Here is a 6,348-nt window from a genome sequence, read left to right on the forward strand (position 1 = left end):
AACCTTGAGCCTAAAGCTTCAAATATCAGCCCATGTCATGACATCAAACAACATCTGCAGACTACTGTCTTAGAAACACCAGTAGCACCTTCTTGTTGACAGCTATTTCAGTGAAGGATTTTTTTTTGCCATATCACATTGCAGCAGATTCACCTGTTGCACAAGGACTCCAAATTCAATTTTCACTGAAGAACAGACAGCATCCAACGATCATAGACCAAAGACCCACAGAAGCCAAGAATGGTTGGTATTTTGGAACCTCCAATAATGGTAATAAAATGCAGAGTGAGGCATTAATTATACACTTATAGACATAAAAATGCTACAGCAAAAAGAGATAAGCCTAAGCAGAGCCATGAAATATTTGAATTCCTATCAATAAAAATTCATTTTTTCTCTATCTAGAAAGCATTACTTACTAATTGCTGATGCAAAACTCTTTGAATAATGCCTTACCATGCTTCCTACCAGTGCATTAAGCATGTCAATAAACAGAATTAAATTACCCACTTGAAAACCTGTAGAACCTGAACAGCTTTCAAAAGATTTGTACTTCCTCTTTTTAGACAAGTAGGATGCACAGTAAGTTTTAATGTATAGTCTGACAGCACATCACTGTAAAATATTTTGCATAAAAAATTATATATGGCAGCTACCACTCAATGTTAACTGGAAACCAAGAGGTAAAAAAACACTTCCCAGCCTCCTGCTCATTATATTGCATGCTAACAAACACTGAGAATAAGAAACCCTGTAGAAAAGCACAAGGAAAGCTGTTATTCACTTTAAAAGAGAATGATTGAAAAATACCTAGTGAATATATATAGAACAAGAACCTGAAAGACCTAGCAGAATAAACATCAGGGTAATAAATAGCCAAAGACCCTAGAGTTGGAGATACTAGATTTAGATTACAAAATTCCAAATTACTACTAGATGGCAAAAAAAAGAAACAGACTCTTTGCTGCTGTCTAACAGCCATCCAGATTTTTACAGCCTAGGTCTGATAACTCTTCTACAGTGAATGAATGAATCTTTGTTTTACTCGTATATTATCCTCTGCTCCATAACCAAAAAACCTTCTCCAAATCCCACAGATAATTATCACTTCTACTTAGCATAATCACTCAATGGGGGGGGGGCAATAATTTCTGAGAGCCGGTCATTCAATCCTATCAGAATTAGTATTTCTTTTCAATTCATCTGCATTTCAGACCCTGCCCCATCAATCGACCTAAAACCCTAAATCAACGACAGAAAGTTGCAATTACCCCGCACAGTCACAGGGGTTACTGCCCACCCACTCCTGACATATATTCTTCACAATTATAATGAAGAAGTGGAAGGAAAAGCTATCAAATATTCCTTCATCACCAACAACCTTCCTCCTACCATCCAACCACAATCCCCAATATCCCCTGACCATAAGAAGTAAATCCCCATATATTACAGCAATATAAAATAACCTTTCCCTCAAAATGCCTGCCCTCTCAAAAATGCTGATGAAGCCTCCCCTCCTTTCAAAGATGACCCAGGTTCGATCACAAGGAAAAACCTGCACCCACCCCCAGAGACGAACCCAATGTCCAGCTTCCCCAACCTCACACGGATAAAATCCTTTCTTTTTCCCTCCTTTTTAACCAAAAAACACGGATTAAGAGGGCAACAAACCTAAACGATAAGCTGGAAGAACGGCAGCATCAGCAGCCCCTTCACACAACCCTTCCTTCTCGCGAACACGGAGTCCAGACTCCTCACCCCACGAGAGCCCACTGCTCCCCCATAACGCAGGGCGTCCCGTGACGCCCCCTCAGCCCCTCCCCAGAAACAGAGCCTCCACCCAAGGCACCTTCAAGCCCCCACTTACCTCCCCCGAGTGACCCACAGCCCTCACTCCGGAGCTGCCGCCGGAGCTTCCGCCAATGACGTCACCACGTAAGGACGTAACTCCCTCCTCCAGACGACTGACAAACGGGCCTGGTCCGGGGTTCTGTGCTCTGATCCGTTCGCCGGCTACTAGGCGGGGCGCCATTTTACTGTCTGGTTTGAGAAGGCGGTTGGCGGCCTGGTTCTTCCGTGGATTTACTGCACGGAAGGTTATGATACCCGTCGGGAGTTACGGTGTTTTTTCCTCTCTCGACCGGGACGAAGAAAGGATTTTATTCAGAAAACGGGGTTCATCCCCAAATCGCCTTTACTCGGAGACCTGGATCTGGCTTAACCAAGGGGGCAATTCCTCGTCTGCCTTTTTCAACGTGATGCCCTGCAGATCTCTTGGGCTCCAGCTCTTGCAGTTCTAGTCCAAAGTATCTACAGGGCAGCAGTTGGAGAAGCCTGGTTTATTATTTATTTCTATTTAATATATTTTTGTATTGCTTTATATACAAAAATATCCAGAGCAGTTTAGAAAATAGGATACACAAGAGCAATAGCTACCCAATATTTAGTACTCACATTTACGTATGAATACAATTTCTATTAAAAAAAAAAAGCAACACATTGCGATTTTTTTCTGTGTGTTTTTTATGATTCAGCAAAAGTTTGAAGTTACACTTCCTTTGAAGAGATTCTATCTTTTGTAGGGTTTTTAAGATAATACTGTTTGCTTTAGTGGTGTGTGTTGTTTTTCTTTTGATTTTTTGTTTTAATAATTTTGTATGCCACCCAGAGTCGTGATGTCTGTATTGGGCAACCATATAAATATTCTAGATAAATATTCTTTGCAGAGTGGTGCATTTTTTACCTGGCCATTAAGGGGTTGAAGCGATTAATCAGTTAAATAGCTAATTTACTAAATGTTGCAACAATGATTTATTTACGACGCCTGTAAATCAGATTCCTTAATCCAAGAATGCACATTTTACTGCTTCCTATAGCTGCATCTCTTAATAAGAATAAATATTCTTAAGATGTTTAAAGAATGACATGGATTGTGTATTGTACATTTGTTACTTTAGAGAGAATGTATGATAATGCAAATAAGCTTGTTCCATATGAATACAACCTTGGCTACTTGCCAAATGCAACAGTAAGAGTATATGATAGAAGAAAAGCATGTGAGAATAAATGAAATGCTTAGGAGTGGAGCAGGGAGTAAGACGGGATGGATGATATCCCCTAGGTTGTTTATTATATTTATAGATCCATGTATAAGAAATGCTTATGGTGATGTTACAGGTGTGTTAGTTGGGGATATAAATGTATATGTACTTTTGTATGCTGATGAAGCCATTCTGTGCATTGAGAACCCAACTGCTTTACCCAAATGTTAAGACTGTATGATGCAATGAAGAATATGGATCTGAAATTAATATATCAAAGACCAGGGTATTGTGAACTACAATTTATACATATTTGGTAGACAAACTAGATGGATTTGTGTACCTTAGTAGAATGATTATTAAAGATGAACAAATTTTGTGGAAAGGAGTGAGTAATACATGGTCTGTTCCAAGGAATAAATATTTGTTGAAATAAGTAAAAATAGCTATGTACAAGAGAGTGCTTCTGCCCACTTTATTATATGGAACAGAGAGTAGGATATGTTGTGCCTTCAAGTTAGTTTTGATGAGTGCCCTTGCAGTTTTCTTGTCAGCATTTTTTTTAAAGTGGTTTGCCAGTTCCTTCTTCCTAGGATTGAGAGAAAGTGACTGGCCCAATGTCACCCAGCTGGCTTTGTGCTTAAGGCAGCACTAGAACTCACAGTCTCCTGGTTTCTAGCTTGCTGCCTTACCACTGCACCATAAGAATAAATTGAATAGTGTGCAGATTGAGTATTTAAGAGGAGTGTGTGTGATGAAACAAGAAGAGATGCAGTCAAGACTGAATGGTGAATGAATGTGGATTAATTACCAAAGTGAGTGACCAGTACAAAAGAAGTATCTTGAGAGGCTTGGTGATATAAAAAGAATTATGAAATAAATATATTAAAGACCAAAGGAGCCAAGAGGAAGGGGGAGACCAAGAAAGTTTTGGTTGGCTAAAGTTGATGAGATTCTGAAAAAGATAAAGGTACAGTAGTTCAAAAAACAGAAGGATGTGTGAAGCAAGGATGGGTTGCAAGGACAGAAAGGTACAGAGAGATACCGTGTTGGTGTGAACTAGTTTTAGATATGTTTCCTTTTCTCTCTTAATTTCTTTAGGATATTATTTCTTATACCTTTTTATGTGTTCTGCATGATATTGCTTACATTGAAAGGGAATTGTTTGATATGTATGGATGTAGGATATGTATGAATAAATAATGAAAATGTCTGACATAGTTTTGGCAACTGAATCATGTGCTTTTGTGCAGTTATGTGTATGTATTTGTCTCCCAGACACCATGCTAGTAATTCAGACTTTATTTCTTTATTTTTACAACCCAAAGCAAACCCCATCCTGGCTGGGGTTTATGGAAATTGAAGTATTGCACATCTGCAAGGCATTGGGTTGTGGAGGTCTGATTTGAGCAATAAAAAATGGTGTGCTGTACACCAATACCCTTTACCAAATATTCATTTGTTCTTTCATATGTGATAAGCAACATGGCATCAGGATTAGATAATATTGTTAAATGGACCAACCGTTTGATTCACTATAAGGCTACTTACTGTGTTCAAAAGGAATGTCACTGACAATTCCTTGATTGCATTCATGCCATGTACCTTATTTCTCTTCCAGATTGCCTTTACCTGCCGTACGGAAGCCATCTTTCTCCTATGCCCATCAGTTTCAATTACACTGTTAGAGCCACAGAATTTTCTCATTAGGGTAATGGTAGTATAAACTAGGACCTCCGTATTGTCTATACTGGCAGGAGTAAGAAGCAGCAAATTCTAACTAGAAGACTAAGCCTTTGTTTTATGAAGCCAGTGGCTTCCAGCTGCTTCGCAGCTATTTGGGGGAAGATTGGCTCTCCGTTTTCTTTAAGGGCTGGTTTTGAACCACAAATTCCATCCAAACTGAAATGTTTGCTGTTTTTCCCATCCACTTTTCCTCTTGCTTGGATTTTTTTTTTTTTAGACATAATGCTGAGATCAGTGTCTGTCATTTTTAAATTGGAACTGGAGGAATTTATTGTGGAATTCTTCCAGAGCACAGAAGCTGTAGAATTCATGGAATTGTGCTTCATATGGTCATTTGGAGTACATTCTTACTCTCAGTAATCTAAATAATGAAAATAGGCCACCAAAGGCCTTTTCTTTGTATTCTGAGATGTTCATCTCAGTTTCATTTTAAATCATGATTGCATCATGATTTTGATTAAGCATAAATTGTTTTGAAGGGCTATTAAAATTTAGGCATTAGTTGGTTCTTGCAGTAGGGTTACCAGATCAGCACTGCATAAATCTGAACCACCACAGGATGGCAGCAAAGAATATTGTATATTTTTGTTGCCATCTAGTGTTTGGAGTTTTGCAGCCTTGATCTAACTGCCCATCCCAGAAGACTTGTAAGCACATTCTGATAGAATTTAAGCATTCATGATCATTATGGAGTTCACTTCCATTCATACCACTTCCACTTGAATTAAAGAGAAGTTATCAGCTTTCTCAGTCAGATCCACATTTAACCACGTTGGAAAGCATGCAGAATTATCCCTAGATTTATTTGTGGCAAGTTACCAGTCCAGGATTTAATTCTGTGCCTTGTTTCATCTCCATAAAATGGCAACTGCTGTTGCAGGCAACAGCTAGTAAGTACTGTATAGCAAATAACAAGCTTGCTTACAATTAGCAAGTGTGTTTGCACCAAAGAGCTCCCTTTTTAATCCAGACAGCCATTTCTGAAGTACATTGAAGCTGAATATGCATGCTGTTTTGAGCACATCTCTGGCACAGCTGAATTCAATTGTACAGCCAGTTGTGTATGCTGAGTGATCCAAGCTGTGTGTGTCCTAAACTGTCACTCAATGCCTTTAAAAGGAAATATGAAACTAAGCTGGCCTGGCTCAAGCCAGAAGTTTCTGGGTTACCCCAGCTGTACTCTTCCGTGCAGCTGTTTCCATCTAGCTACTGTTATATATTCACTGATATTCACAGAGTAGATGGTTTTTCCATTATCAGTTTTGTACAGAATATTTGTTCCCTTCCTCCCTCTACATTCCCCAGAAATCTTGCTAGAAATCCCTGCCCTCCCACTATCTAGTAAACAGCAGAGGCAGTTGGAGTTTAGATTTTTGCATTCCTCTGTTAGGGAGTGAGCGAACGATCAAACTGCCTGCGCTCACATGCTAAAGCTGTTGCCTCCTCTCCAAGTATTTTAATCATTTCAGAAAAAAAGGGGTGGGTCCACCAGGCATTTGGCAAGAGTGCCCTTTCCTTCAATTGAGGTGGAGTCAACCAATGGCCTCAGAGCCTGGAAAAT

General features: G+C 39.3%; 1 protein-coding gene across 6 annotated transcripts in view; it reads right to left on the reverse strand.

The window, feature by feature from the left end:
* Nucleotides 1-2,268, reverse strand: part of ATP6V0A1 (ATPase H+ transporting V0 subunit a1) — a 54,761-nt gene extending 52,493 nt beyond the window's left edge. For 2 of the 6 annotated variants that reach the window (XM_007429654.4, XM_088143450.1), the window contains exon 1: nucleotides 1,868-2,267. The gene's annotated coding sequence lies outside the window, so the exon portion shown is untranslated. Of the gene's footprint in view, nucleotides 1-153; nucleotides 260-1,671; nucleotides 1,816-1,867 lie in introns of those variants that run through there. The other 4 variants (XM_025167576.2, XM_025167577.2, XM_015888335.3 and 1 more) reach the window with 4 other exon arrangements.
* Between the last annotated feature and the right edge of the window lie 4,080 nt (nucleotides 2,269-6,348).

This window comes from Python bivittatus, unplaced genomic scaffold, assembly GCF_059951505.1.
Source record: "Python bivittatus isolate LINGU-HERP-01145 unplaced genomic scaffold, Pbiv_v1 ctg000410_np1212, whole genome shotgun sequence".
NCBI classification, from domain to species: domain Eukaryota; kingdom Metazoa; phylum Chordata; class Lepidosauria; order Squamata; family Pythonidae; genus Python; species Python bivittatus.